Source organism: Alligator sinensis, unplaced genomic scaffold (genome assembly GCF_000455745.1).
Source record: "Alligator sinensis unplaced genomic scaffold, ASM45574v1 scaffold358_1, whole genome shotgun sequence".
NCBI classification, from domain to species: domain Eukaryota; kingdom Metazoa; phylum Chordata; order Crocodylia; family Alligatoridae; genus Alligator; species Alligator sinensis.
The window spans coordinates 347,025-363,007 of record NW_005842121.1 but is presented as its reverse complement, the minus strand read 5'-3'; positions in this window follow the sequence as shown (position 1 = coordinate 363,007).

Below are 15,983 nucleotides of genomic sequence, written 5' to 3'. Positions count from 1 at the left end.
GGGTCCTCCTTCCTCCCCTTTTTGAAAATGGGGTCCACGTTGGCCCTTTTCCAGTCCTCCGGGACTTGGCCCGTGCGCCACAAGCTTTCAAATATTCCCACCAGTGGCTCTGCAATGATGTCGGCCAGTGCCTTCAGCACCCTAGGATGGAGCTCATCCGGGCCTGCCAACTTAAAGGCATCCAGTTCTTCCAAATGACTCTGCACCATCTCAGGGTCTACACATGGTAGTCTGGCGCCTTGCTGCCGCCTCTACAACCCCAGTGAGAGACTTGTCCTGCCCCTCGCTTAGGGACACTGAGGCAAAGATCTCATTGAAGAGTTCAGCCTTGTCCCCTCTGTCCATCACCAATTGTTTCTGCCCATTTAGCAGGGGTCCTATTCCTCCCTGGGCCTTCCTTTGACTCCCAATATATCTAAAAAAACAATTTCTTGTTGTCTTTTACTTGGGTTGCCATCCTCAGCTCCATTTAAACCATTCCAAATGTCTTTGGACTGATACCCAACATCCACATATTATGACTAGATGCAGTTTTCATGCTCAAAATGATTTTCACTTTGTAAGTAATTCCCAAGTGCTGCTGAATAGGTCTCCTTTTTTAAGAAACAGCTTAAAATAAACAATATTCCATCCATTTTGGGTGATCGATTATTGAGTTCAGAATGGACTACTGAGTAAATCAAGAAAGCTATATCCTAGTGTAAACTGGCAGATTTCCATCAATGGAAATATTGCTAAACTGATCTACAAGGAATGAGTAACAGGTTTGAAGTCAACAGAATAAACAGAGTAAATATTTGGGGGGGGGTACAAATGTAAACTATGGTGTTATGCAGAAATGATTACGGGTCCCATATTTTAGTTTTCAAATGAGCTAACAGCATCTCAACTATGCATATAAGTAGCAGTATCTCCATAAGTAATCCCCTTATTGCACTATCATCAACAACTTAATTGAATTTCAGTGCATTTCCACTCCCCTGACATGTGTCACCAGGTAAATCTGCGGCTGTCTCTCAGACATCCTCCAGGAATCAAAGCGTTTATTTTTATGCTAAACATTTAACCAGTGATAAAATCCTACCAGAAACAGGAAAGCCAGAAGACACCAGGAGGCATGTCGCAGCACAGCAAGGTCAGAACTATTGGCTGACCTCCCAGATGCTGCCATAGCTGGGGCTAAATGAGGAGACTAAAATCCTAGCCGCTCATCAAGAGATTGTCAGACTGCGACTCGAGGCAGGTGTGACTGCCAAGGCAGTTATAACAGGCTGAGGTGCTTGCTAGAGTCCTTGACACAAGACCCCATTCACCCCACCCTAGATACACTGCTGGGTGTCAAGAACTCTCTGACACTCCTTCCTCCATGTGGCAGGGCACTGTTGATGCCTGCCACTTGAAGGGATGAGCCAAACACCTCTTTTAAGGGCTAAGCCAAGCAGACTGCAGGTGCTTGATTGTGGCAGCCATTTTAGATCTCTGGCCACCTATATAAACAGAGCAGTTTGCTGCTGGCAGCCCAGGCAGAAACATCTCCTGGCTTAAAGGCTGTATGAAACATCCTGGAGGAAAGGGCAGGATTTTATGGGGATGGTCTGGAGGCTCCTGGTCCTGGGCATGACCTAAAACTGCACCCTGCTGGGAGTGGGAGGCCTGGTGGGGCTCCCAGTGGCATGGACGCCTCCAGTAAAATACCAGACCAATTACCACCCCACTGGAAGGTGGGACAGAGTGCCACAATAACCCCTAGCCCCCACATCACTGTGGGTAGCAGTTGGGGCCAGACACGGCTATGGCCACCTGAGACCCCACTGGGGAAGGAAGCCCCATAGCCTCAGTGAGGGGGTAGAGGATGTGGAGCCCCAGTGAGGAGGAAACCAGAGGGCTGGGAGCCCGGTGTGTGTGTGTGTGTGTGAGTTTGTATAGAGTTGCTCTGGGAGGGGCCAGGGCAAGCATGGCTCCGGTCAGATAATTGGCTGGCCACTACCCCAGTGAGGCCCAAAAGTCAATATGTCTGTCATCCAAGGTGTGCACTAGATAAAGTCTATGGTCGAAGGGGCCCGCTCCAAGAGGGAGCAAGGCGATATAAGTTGTTGATGCATGAAACAGACCCTGTGAGAGGGGAAGAAGTGTGAGAGGCCCTAGCGAAAGGAGGGTAGTATGAATGCCTGTGTGTCTGAGGCCTGACAATGAGGGCTAATCTTGATCCAGCTGTGAGCTGGGAGTATTAGGTCACCTGGATGCTATTTGCGAGGCTTGGGCTGTGGTGTAGGGGAGGAATGGAGCTGCAGATAATGCCCCCTGGCATTGGGGCAAGAATGGGCAGCCTCCCACCTAAGTTAGAACTGAGAAACAACAAGGTGTGGCAGGATAGGAGGTGGGTGGTTGGCCCAGAAAGAGGTGGGTGGGCCTATGGAAGACTGGCCCCGAGAAAGCCCCCTTATTATACTCCATCACAACACTTTACACATGGAGAGATGGTGGGTGAAAGCTGCAGCCATTGGGCTATGGCTATATAGGCATATACAAGGCCTTGCATGGCTTTGTAGGGCTGCTGCATGGCCATTTCACACATCTCGTATTTGGTGCCAGGACACAGAAGTCCATTCAGCATGGTTCACTTTGCTGCCTTATACATGCGTCACTCTCACCCAATGCCCTTTGGAAAGCAAGGTGTCTTCTACTAAGGGCTGTTATTATTGCACCCAATCTGGCCCTTCCACAGGGACACATGGCTGTCTCTCAGACACCCTACTACTTGTCCACACATACACTTGCCTCTCCCATAACCATGTCCACTCCCATTACACCCTGCCAGACAGTGCTACACGCCTTCCTTCACACCATCAAGCACGCTCTCACCTCCAGTGAGCAGCAGCAGGATGCTTACTGACTACTTATCTAGCAGCAGTGTGTAGAGGCCCCCAGAATAGATTGAAGCATCGCCATTCCAGGTGCTGCACAAACCCTTGGTGAGAGACTGCCCCCCTCCCATTGCAAAGTGCTTACAGAGTCCAGGGACAAAGGGAGGATTATTATCCCTTTTGTACAGATGGAGAGCAGACATGCAGAGAGAACAACCTCATTCACTTCTCAATTATAGCAGTTCTACTGTGGTGTGAATCCACTGATTCAGTTCCAGATCTACACTGGCAGGAGAAGCAGTGCACCTGAGTACATACGTCTTGTTCTAGGTCACACAAAAAGCCTTTTGCAGTGTGTCAGAGAGCTAGAGATGGGGCTCAGATCATTTGAATCCTAGACCAGCATTTTAACTTCACTCCCTGGTCAGTCTCCAGTCTGATGCTGCAGTTGCTACTCACTTAGGCAGCCCTTTCAATCTTAGTACAGCTTTTCTTGTGACCAGTGACTGCTTTCTGGGTAAGAGCTATAGGATCTGGCTCACCCATTTTCAAATTCAGAGGACATTTTCCCTTGTTCCTGATTAGAACAACATAATCCTCACATTGTCCATTATTTTTCCCTTCAATCAGACCAGCGGGGGGTGGGGGAGCCAAACAAAAATCCTCCGTTTGAATATATGCAGAATCCTCAGGCATTATAAATATTTATGTGCCTTCCTTTGCCTAGCAGAAACTAAACCATGATGCACTGCAAAGGCCTGTGTAGAGGCTGGAAGCTGGTACTCGCTGTTAGAATCCACTCACATGTCATTGGTGTTATCTTCACGCTCTATAATCTGTCTGAGGCCCTGCTGTGCCATATCTCTCACTCAGCATTTGTTAGCCTTGTCTCCAGCTCAAAAGTCAAATGGTAGCAGATATATATTAGAATCCACTAAGTGGTTCTATCGAGCAGCTCTGCAAGAGGCACGATTACTGGAACTTCTTTTTAATTTCAAGACGCCCTCGCATAAAAAAAGCAGTGATTACGCATACGTTATACATGACAACTCGAGACAAGAAGTGCAACAGCAGAACGTTAGCTGTCACATCACTGCACGTGCAGAATTGCACCCATTTGCATGACAATAGAATTATGCTAATAGAGCCAATCACCCAACTACGCATGCCGATTTCTGCTCCTGAGTCCGAATGCAGGTGGTCAGGTGATATACTGAAATGCTATCTATCCCTAATTACTAGACCCTGGTCCTTAATAGCTCATTAACGATGCATTGTTTTCATCATTAGCAGAGGTAGGATTTGGTGTTTTCAACAAGCTAATGATGCACAGCCTTATGCATCATACTGTTTGACCCAACCAAAGCAGCAAAAGAAGTTAGTCGCGTCTGAGTGAGACTGCAGCCTAGGCAAAAGGTAACTGGTTCAGGATCAGTCCAGACAAGACTGAGGTGATGTGGGACTGGAGACAGTCTGCATATCTGGTGAGAATAGTATCTGCCCCTCTGAGTAGAGATGTATATATCCACCATTTACTGATCAGGCACACATTTGGTGCCTTCTGAAGCACTGAGTAAAAGCAAATTTACCAACTGTCACAGCCCACTTGATACTCATAAATTGAATATCTATTAAGAAACTTCATGATATCCTCTGGCTGCCGCCAACTTTCCAGGTAAAGTTGTTAGTAGTGATATATGAATTCTGAAATGCCTTAGAGGTTGAAGTACCATCCCATACACAGCTAGAAAGTCTGCAATGGGATCTTTGAAAAGGAACCATTACACCAAGGCAAAGATTCACTCAAATCATTGACTTCCCCAAGGGCCTTGGGAACTGTCTGTACACAACATCTTCAGGATCAGGCCCATGAAAATGCATGCAGTCTGTATTTCATAGACCTTAACTGATGCATGGAGGAACTAGATAACATAGCTTAAGTTACTTCTCCTCAGTGTCCCTTTAAGATAAACATTCCAAATTTCCAATCAGAAACCATGAATTATTCATTCTTTAGAGACCTAGCAGTCTCTTTGCTTCTTGATCTCTGTCTTCTAAATCAAGCACTGGATTGGAACTCTGTTCATGTGATCTCGGGCTTGTCAATTATACGAGGCACTCTTTTCACAAATATTCATCTCTACGCATGCATACACACACTCACACATACATAATGCATACAGACACACACACACACATATGCATCAAATCACATCTATAAAGTTTTCTGTTGTATGGGCAAAGAATATAGCTAGCTAGCTAGCTAGATAGTTAGATAATATAATGATAATGATTATATATCTATGTCTATCTATAGATAGATATGATGATGGCTATCTATCTATCTATCTATCTATCTATCTATCTATCTATCCCTTGCACACAGGACAGAAAACTTTATAGATGCGATAATTGGCATTTACTTGAGTAAGACTAGTGACCTTTCAATGTTTTGAAAATAAATGCAAAAAAAAAAAAAATGTTTTCCAACATAGTCAAGGTTTATTCTGTCTGTGACGACTACATTGTCCAGCAACAGCCAATGCTTAATGCACTCCTAATGAATTTATAGCTGAATAAATCTTTTTCATTAAAAGTAAACATACCACTGCACCACAGCAAGCCTGTGAATAATCACAGTGTATTATAGGGACAATGGCATCATGTGGCCAGAGAGCGGAGAAAAGAGGCAGGAACTCCAGTATCATAAGTCTACCTCTATGGGTGTTTGTACATGTGACACTATTACCATGTACACGTGACAAAAATGTCACCTTGTGTGGCTTAATGGCATTACACTGTACACATGCAAGAGCTTTGGGTGTTTTAAATGAGTTTGCATCATTGCAAACTGAACTACATCCCCCTGCTTGGGTCAGCTCTGGTGCGGGGCCCAGAGCAAATCATCTTGTGTGGTGACCCGCCCTGGGATTGGGGCGGGCTGGGTCCCAGCATGAACTGATTTTACCCAGGCCCTGCACCAGAGCCGACCCATGGAGGGTGCAGGCCACAGGGTAAATCAGCTCGGGTGGTGGTGGATCCCTGCACTAGCTGATTTGCCCCAGGCCCACCTGCTACTGGCAACACCTGGCAGCACCAGCCTCCTGTGATCTGGAAGGCAGATTGGGGGCTTGCACCCCCAGGAGCAGTCCAGCACAACCCCTGCAGCCCTCGTGGGGGTTCAAGTAAGCCCCCGATCGGCCTGCTGGATGACAAGAGGCTGGTGCTGCTGGCTGGGACCAGCGCTGAAGCCAAGTAAACCTGCCTTTGAAACTCAAAATATTTTGAAACTTTCAAAATATTTCAAGTGCCCTTGTTTCATTTCAAAGCTGTTTCAAAGGCTTTTGTTTCATTTCAATTTTGCTGTTTCAAGCTCAAAACGCATCAAAAGAGCTTTGAAATGAAACACCGGGTGAAATTTCTCACAGCCCTACCATTCAGCCCACCAACAGCTTGCCCCCTGGCTGTGGGAGAGGTGGGCAGGCTCTGCCAAAAAAAACAACAACAACAAAGGATCAGTCCCCTCACTGGAAAACAGAAAAAGAAAAATAGAATCGGGCCCTCACCGAAAAAAAAAAAAAATAAATAAAAGATTAGGCTCCTCGTCATAACAGTGATGGAAAAAATAAACCCCTACCATTTCAATTAAAAGCCCACCATTTCAAATTAGGGGGCATAGAATGCAACCCTAAGGATTAACCCCCATTATGGGTATAAGCGTCCTATTGCTGCCTCACAGGCAACATCCACATTATGTTAGACCGTGCTAGCAAGGCACGCCGTGGAACAGTTGTTTACTCTGGGAGGGCCAAATGGAAGAAAGTACCTTATAGCTTCCATCAGAGCAGTGCTGGGTACATCCTGGACCCATGCTAAAATGTGGCTATGTGATATTTTTTGGCATTCTAGATATGCAGCTCAGAAATGGGCATGTTTTCATGGCAATACTGCCTCCAAGGTCTCACCCATGGGAAATGCTTTCACTGTATCACTTTTCCCATCCATAATATAATGCAAATGCTACACATCTTTCAAAGGGTGAGTGTCAGTTCAAATTCTGAACATCTATCATTAGTAGTAGTAGTATATTAGTATTCTTATCATTAATGATATCATTATCATTATTAGAACTGGACAATATTTTAACATTCTTCACCTGAAATATTTCATTTCCTTGTCATAAAAACACACACACAAAAGCTTTCTTCTAAATGGAAATTTTCTCAGGAACATTTTTCAACCAAATATGCCTTTTTTAAAGAAAAGCTTTTTGCCTGGCATGTTACTGCACAGTGTTATTAGAGTACTACACATTAACCATCTCCTGTAGAGACATTTCAGGCATCCTGACTGAAGAACTGTTCCTGATTTGGAGTATTACTAATTTCCTGCTAACACCTGGGGTCACTGTCCCTTATGAAATAAGAAGATGGAGCATCTCACTTCCATGCATGAGTGGACAAGCTGGGAATAAGCTTCTTCTGAGGTCTAGTCATTCCATAAAGCTCCTGCAGCATAAAGACAGGGGGCTGATCACTTGAGGACCCTTCCAGCTCTTTACCTCTTATTGGCACTTTTACACATGATGGGGGTTTAGTCCTCAAGGTTTTATTCTATGCCTCCTAAATTGAAATGTCTATGCCCCCTAAATTGAAATGGTGGCGCATAGAATAAAACCCTGAAGATGAAACCATTTTAATTTTTCCATCACATTACAGAGAGGGGCCTGATCCTTTTTATTTTTTCCAGTGGAGCCTGCCGACCTCTCTTATGGCTGTCGGGGGAGGTAGGGGGGAGGGTATGAGCTGCATTGTTGCAATTTGCAACATTGCAAACTGACCTATACGAGGATGTAGCTTAGTCTGCAATGATACAAACTTATTTAAAACCCCCCAAACTCTTGCATATGTACAGTGTGATGCCATAAAGCTGCACAAAGTGACATTTCTGTCACATGCACATGGTAATGGCATCACATGTACAAGCGCCCTACAGTCCTAGATACATTTGGTTCAATAGGTAGGAGCATCAAGGAGTGTGCTAAGCTCAGAAGTTGCAAGTTCAAGGCCATAGCGGAAGCACTCATGGCATGGCCCTATCATATTTCAATGCTTCTGTGAATTCTGCTAAATACCTTGTCACAAGGACATGAAAAAGGAAAGGTGGGGCCATGAGATATAGGAAGTGCTGGGTGCTTTGCCATGGAAATCCTGAAGTTAGAGCAATGACACTATGGAGCTGAGAACTGGAAAAAAAACAAAACAGAAACAAGAATTTTAAATCTCCCCAGTGGCCAGGTGAGCCAAAGCTTTGGGTCTGAATTGGGCCTGGATCAATTTTAAACAAGTTGTAGAGACTGCACTTGTCAATTTATAAAACAGCAACAGATACAAGGCTTTCTAGCTACAGGCTTTTTCCAAAGCACTATTGAGAAACTGCAGGTATAAACCATCATCCATTTACAGCTGCTTTTCTCAGGAGATGTAATCATTGTAATATTTCCCCTTAAGATGCCCAAACACTTATAGCACATTGGAATTGTATATTTATAATTACCCTGCTGCCCTGAGTTTTGTGCACTTGATGTCATGACATTGTTGTTTATTCCCCCCAATATCAAGGTGAGTGTTCGGAGCTGAAAGACCTTTTCTAGGGTGGATACTGCAAGCTACGTTACTTATTATTGGTCAAAGGAAGTTCAGTTCTCACTTCTGGGTGTAAGGGCTTACCTGCTTCACTTAAATTAATGTTCTGGAATTGTATGTCCTCTCTAACTCCTGGGGTTCCTTAGTGAGATGAAGAGTACCACCCAGTTTCATAATATACACATTTAACAATAACTATGAGCTTTCTAGTCCAGATTGCAGCTTGGTTCCTTTATTCAGAGGCAACTGATCTGTCTACAGCATTTATAGTAAACAGCAATGGAAATAAGGGTTGAAACACATGCATCTATAATCCCAGGGGAGTTGCCCTAATCCCTGGACTGCAAAAATTAAGGTCTTAAACTCTGGCCCAACAGATGCAGAATTTTTTCCTGCAAAATGGCAGAAAGGATTTTGATAGTCTCCTGTAACACTATCTGGGGCCTGTGCTGGGGGACACAATGGCCAACAGTGGCCGAAGGCTGCCAGGAAATGCTCCTGGGCCCCAGCATCCCTGTAGGCTCTTAAGGACCTGAGGCTGGGGGAGACACAGAGCTGGCCCAGCCCTGGGGCAAGAGAGCCTCCCAACCATGAGGCCTTGGGGCTGACTGGGAGAAAATGTACTCCTGGTCAGCATCTACATGTGCGCTACTGCATAGTAACTCATTGCAAGTAAATTTGTTACTTGCATTTGCAAGTAGAAGTTTTACTTGTGATTAGAGAGATTTACTGCACAGTAAGCATCTTCATGTGTAGGTGCGGACACTTACTAAGCAGTAATTTGGTCTACTGTAGATGCACCCAGTGTGAATTTAGACCTTAATCTCTCTTTGCCCCAGTTCATAATCTGTAAAACCACCACTTCCTTGGTTCCTCTGCACTGTCCATCTCTGGGCCACAGGATGTCTTCTGCCGTGCATACATACAGCCCTGATACAGTGTGGTCCTGAGCTCAGCCAGGGTCTCAAGGCATAAGTGGAAGATAGATAATAAATAACGTCCTCCCTCTGCCATAGCCAACCCCAGCTGCTTCAGAATAGCCACACGAAAGGCTGCCGTAGGAAGTTATGCGAAAAATATGCACAGAGAAAAAAAAGTTTCTTCCTTTCTTTGATCTGCAAGCTGTTGACTTATTTCCTAAAGAAGGTGAGTTTATTTTCCTTCCAAAAATAATCATGAATCTTACAAGTACATTAGACCGATCATTTAAAGCCCATTGAGCGTCTTACAAATGAGACATACAGATCTAGATAAATTTGGAAGCACATTATTCTAACGTCCTTCAGAACTGTGTCAAATACTTCTGCCTTGCTGCCTATTACATTACCCAGCCATTAAACATGTATTATCTTTTGAAGGAAAAGCAGAGATTAATGACCCAAACCAAAATGATGAATTCACTGAGCAAGATGAGGTAGACATATGAAACAACCCAGCAAACAGAAGCAAGAAACATTAATGCTAGATAAATAATAGAACAAGAAGGTCAAAGAAGGAGAAATTAATGGGATGTTATTTTAAATTATTCCTATTCTACTCCCACTCTTTAAAAAATTTAAGCAGATAAAATTGTATTTACATTTCTTTCAACTCTCTTTCCACACCCAGGCAATCTCTCAGCAACTCAAACTTCTTTGCAGTGCAGCAGAGCTCAATTGCTGCAGAACCGCTGCTTGTTTAGGGGTGGAAGAATGGAGGCTGTGATACTTACTGGCTTTTAATATTTTAGAGGATCCTTTTTTGGCGAGAAGGGGTCTTCAAGCCTCTACACATCTTGTGAATTCATCATTGCAGATCCATAGCTGTGTGCTACAGAAGTCGCTGTTCTGACTTGTTAGAAAACTCAGCGGATGGCTTGCTTCTCAGTGCCCGCACCTCTGCTCTTCCTTCATTGCTTAATCATTTTTTGGTATGCTGCATACACTTTTCCATTGCTGAAATTGAAATTTGTTACATAAAGGATATTAATGTGGTTAATAAGACAAGCAATCGCCCACCAGTGGCCCTAGACATAACCAATAACTTTTTAATGATTTTTTTATTGTTACAATTTGCTATCATAAAAGCCACAAGGCCAATTTATGCCTGTTTCATCTTTAGCAAGAGGCTTTCTGGTGGGAAAAAAAGGGGATTGCATAGTTTTAAATATTAGCACTTTTTTTGTTCCCAAGTGTTCAGATACATAATTTAATCAACTCTTATTAGCCAGTAAGGGATCAGTTTGCTTCAGAATGTCCATATTTAGTACTAATGGAAAACATGAAAAGGCTGCTCAGAGGAGCAGATCTGTGTTGGTGGCAGACAAAGCATCAGGCGGGCAGCACACTGGGCAGCAAGGTTGCAGATAGACTCAAGGATGACCTGGTGAGCCGAAGCAATAGCAAACAGGGGCCTGATGCACGCATGCACACACACACCTGAAAAGCACTAAGTGAAGTACACAGTGCAAAGGGCTATCTCATGTTCATGTGTTGTGAGACAATCTATTGTCCAGGCAAATTGCAGGAGGTGTTACACTGCTGCTTCCATGGAAAGCACAAATCACTCGCTGGTTCAGATCAAAGGAGATGAGCCTGCCCCTGTTACAGCTAATGCTTTTGCTCTTTGAGTTCAAATGAGAGGCTTGACAGAAAGTCCCGGGTTCAGTCCCCACTGACAAGTGCAATCACTAAAAAAGCAGCCAGAGACAGAATGAATGGATGTCAGCGAGCTATTCATTGTGCTAGGATACAGATAAATCCCAAATGCGCTGAGCACACATAACCAAGGAAAGGGGTGTGAACAGAGCACAGAACCAGAGGTGAATGTGATGCTACCCTGTGAAATGGAAAAGGGACTATGCTTCACGGGTGCTTTCATGGAAGAACAGCTCGAGCCCAAAGGATAGTAAAGGCATCTGGAATAAGGGAGAGCAGAAAAAAAGCAATTTCCTTCTTATGGCTCATACACTGTAACAGCTCTCACAGCGGAGGGAATAACCGGTGCTTAGTACAAATGCTACCGGAGACTGAGCCTGACCTCTAAAGAAGATGCAACAGAAAATGCAACCGTCCCTTTTCCATGAATTCACTTGGGTAAAAAATGAACAGTGGCTACAGATTTGAGAGTACGGGCCATGGAGTTCGATGAAAAACGGTGCCTCGTTCCTGTGTAACACAGTGCACTTCCGGGGTGGCCGGGACAGCCCCGTGTGGCCACACCTCACCCATCCTCCTACTTGGACTCCCCAGTTTGGCCTTGCCCTCTCACTTGCCATGCTTTGAGTTAAGATATATCTTAGGAGGCTGCCTTCGGTGCCTCGTTCCACCCTACTCAGCATCAGGCTGCTGGTCTGCCCAGTCCTTGCACCTGAATCTCTCCAGGCTCTCTCTCTCTCTCTACCTTCTCATCCTGGGCCCCTGGGCCCTGTCTCACCCTCATCTGGACTTCACCCTTCTGCGGTTTCCCAAGCTTTAGCCCTCACAACCCACTTGGTCCTAGACCGTTGCAGGGCTCTATCTGGGCTTCAGACCCTAAGGCACCCCACCATGGCCTCCTCCTCCTCTGCAAACTACCTTAAACCTTATGGTGAGAACAAACCCCAAACAGAAGCAAAGCATATAGTGTATCTCTTTGTATACAGCTCCCTGCAGAGATCCTACACTCAGGGCGATCTGTGCCAGATTGACTCCCTGGCTCTGAGCAGCTCATATCACTCCTGACTCCTCTTCTGACCACTGCTTCCCTTGCAACAGGGCTCAGGTTCTCCTCACCGTCTCTCATCAGGCTTCCTCCTCTGCAACCTATGTTTCTTCTGCCGCCTAGCACTAGGCACAGGGGTTTCCTATTATGCCCTTTATGAGTTTCACTGAGCGGTCTGCCAGCTGTCCCTGTAGACCTTGCTTTGCTCTATCCTGCAGCCATTATGCAATCCACTGCCTGCCCCACTCGCAGTAATAGAGGCTGGCCCCCTGTTACATCCTATTAAAGATGCACATTGGTTCTGAAGACTGACCTTTAGCATTAGGTCAGCTGGTGGGACTGCAGAACCTGCAAGGGTTTGTGGATGACACCAAGCTGGGGGAAGTAGTAGATAGGCTGGAGGGTAGGGCTATGATTCAAAAAGACCAAGGCACATTGGAGACTGGACCAAAAGAAATCTCATGAGGTTCAACAAGGACAAGTGCAAATTCCTGCACTTAGGACAGAATAATCCCGTGCACCGGTGCAGGCTGGGGGCTGACTGGCTAGGCATAGCTCTGCAGAAAAGGACCTGGGGGGACAGGGGATGAGAAGCTGAACAGGAGCCAGCAGTGTGCCCTTGGTGCCAAGAAGGCTACCAGCATCCTGGGCTGCATTGGTAGGAGTGCTGCCAGCAAATCAAGGACAGTGATTCTTCCCCTCTATTCAACACTGGGTAGGCCAAATCTGGAGTCCTGTGTCCAGTTGTGGCCCCCTGCTGCAGAAAGGATGTAGACAAATTGAAGAGGGTCCAGTGGATGGCAGTGGAAATGGTGAGAGGCCTGGGGCACATGAATAATGAGGAGAAGCAAAGGGAACTGGGCTGATTTAGTCAGGAGAAGAGAAGACCGAGGGTGGATTTGAAAGCAACGTTCAACTCCCTGCAGAGGGGCTGCAAAGAGGATGGAGCTGGGCTGTTCTCGGTGGGGGCAGATGACAGGACAAGTAGCAATGGGCTCAAGCTGCAGCAAGGGAAGCTGAGGATAGATATTAGGGAAAAGAAACTATCTCATTAGGAGATAGTAAAGCACTGGGACAGGTTGTCCAGAGAGGGGTTAGAGGTTTTTAAAACCAGGCTAGACAAAGCCTTGGCTGCAATGAGATAGTTGGAGCTGGTTCTGCTGCGGGCAGGGGCTTGGACTAGATATGACCTCCTGAGCTCCCTTCCACTCCTAATTGTTTATGATTCTATGACTTATGAGTGATGAAGGTTTGAATTTTCTTTAATGTCTTGGGGGAGAAGTTTCTCCTGATGCTTTAGTGTTTCAATCTCTGCCCAACCTGATATAAGGCACCACAAGTTTACTTTGCATTTGACTTCACCCTCAGATTGAGCATTGATCCGGCTGTCACGGGAAGTTATGGATGCATATTGGACTGACTCAACCAAGGTGCCTCACATCCCTAAATTGGAAACTTCATCCCTGACTTTATGTTGTGGCCAGTAGCACAATCATAACTCTGTTACCTGTGGCAAGTTCATGTATCTGAGACAAAATCAAATTAGCCAGACCTCATCCTTCCCTTGTTGATGAAGGAAGGTTTTTTTAGTACCTACCGAGAATGAAGGTATTTGATACTTGCACTTCTGGGCATGTATGGAGGATCATTTTGGAGGATCACTGAAAGATAGGATAGGGTAATGTAGCTGTGATGGTCCAGACATTGTGTGACAGACAAGTATTTCTTATGGTGATATGTCCTGCATTCAATAGTTTGTCTAAATCTATCTCAGCTACACAGTTGATCCAATAAAAGATATCACCTTAAGAAATCCTTGCCTCTCACTGAAAGATAAGGCACTAAAATATTTAAAATCAATACTCATTGGGAATTTGAACCATGCACAACAATGAGGAGGGAAGATATCTAATGGAGCAGTCAAGTTACTGAGTAGCATCTCTCTGCATCCTGCTAGGTAGAATTAGGCAGAAATAGAAAAGGAATGGTTGCTAGTACATTATACTACATGAAAATAGCATCTGTATATTTGGCAGACTACAACCTGCACAGACAGATCACAAACCTTTAAAGCCTATGCTTAATAAACTATTAGGAAAAGCATCTGCTGGATTTGAGAAATACTGTTACCATTGGAAAAGTATTTATTTACACACTATGAGGTCCTTACCAAAAATAGACATAATATCATAGATGGCTCGGTAGAAGAAAAGACACACACTGACAGAAGAGAGACTCTTTGCTGTAAAACTAATGGAGACACTTAACAGTGAGTTCAGATAGAGGCTGAAGACACAAAATGAAGCTGTATTACAGAAAATTATACAGAATTATAGAATAACTTGGAAAGACAGGGCAGACGGGTGAAACTGTGGATCACAGTAAACTATTTAGGGATGCAGGGAAAAATAGCCGTGGTTAAGGACAAAGGGCATTTATACATATACTTTTTTGTTCTGCAATGTGCCACCGTTTTGGAGCAGACTTGATTACTCGAGACTGGTCCTCACACAAGCTGATGTGAACTGCGCTGCACCACGTGCAGTTGTATACGTGGCAAAATGAACATCAGCGCACAGAAAAGGGAAGCAGCGTGCTATTGAACTAAAGCACCTCCGATGTGTTTTAGTTCAAAAGTGCACCACCACCATTTTCTCAGCGCTGACGTGCATTTCGTCACTTGGACAACTGTAATTGTCGCAGTTCTGAGCGCTTTTCGAAGTGCCTATAGCTATGGTGCTTGCATGTGTAAAAATGCCCAAAGTGATCATATGAACAGAAGCAAGAACAGGGCTAGCATATGCAAAGAACTAAAACCCAGAAAACTCTCCTTATGGGCTGACCAGAAATGATGTGGGGCACCCAGATTGCCATAAAGACACTCCTGACCTCAAAACAGCATCGAGAGCTGACACCTAACATCTCACTCAGGCAAAACTTTCCTCCCAGACAATATGGAACAAGAACAAGTTTTGCATGGAGCTCAGGGCCTCGTTATACCTTATGCTGTAAGACACACAAATCGTAATCAACTTTGTGCTGTCCGGATCAGTGGATCAGGCATACCTTAAAGCAAAAAACCTTCCTTCATCTGCACAACTGTGACTTGCCACCAGCGGCTTCATGAGCAGGGGCAGGACTAGGAGTGAGGGGCAGGGCTGGCTTTGGAGAAAAAAAGGATTGAGCCCCTTGGAGCTCAAGCAGCGAGTTGGCTCACTGGTCCTGCTGAGTAGAGTAAGTGCCACAGCCCTGGAGGCCTGGTGGCCGTGATCTCTCCCACCGCTGCCGGGACAGGTTCTTGGCTTGAGCTCTGAGGAGCCTGATCCTTTTTTTCTCAGAGCCTGCCCTCCCATGCCACTGCTGGTGAGAGCAGCGAGTCCGGCTGTGTGGTGGCAGGAGGCACCGTGGCTGCCAGGCACTCTGGGGCTGTGGTGCTTGCTCTAGCTCATGTCCCAGGGGGAGGGGGATGGGGAGGAGCCATGCGCAGCCCTGCTGTGCCCCAGCATCCCCACTTGCCCTGATTCAGAAGGGGCCACTGCATCTTGGGATGCTGGAAGACTTCAGATTAGGTGGAATAACCCTGGGGAGTGGCCACACCTTAATGGAACAGATGGAAAATTAGGTGGATTATAGATAATCCTGCCCTGGAGTGGCATAACTCCAAGCCAAATAACAAGCACTTTCAGCCATGGGCAACTGGTGCCACCTTAGTAAGGGGGGCATGTGCCTCCCCTCCCCCCCCCCCGCCAGCAGCCAATCCCACCGATGGGGGGGGTCCCCCCCGGGCACATCC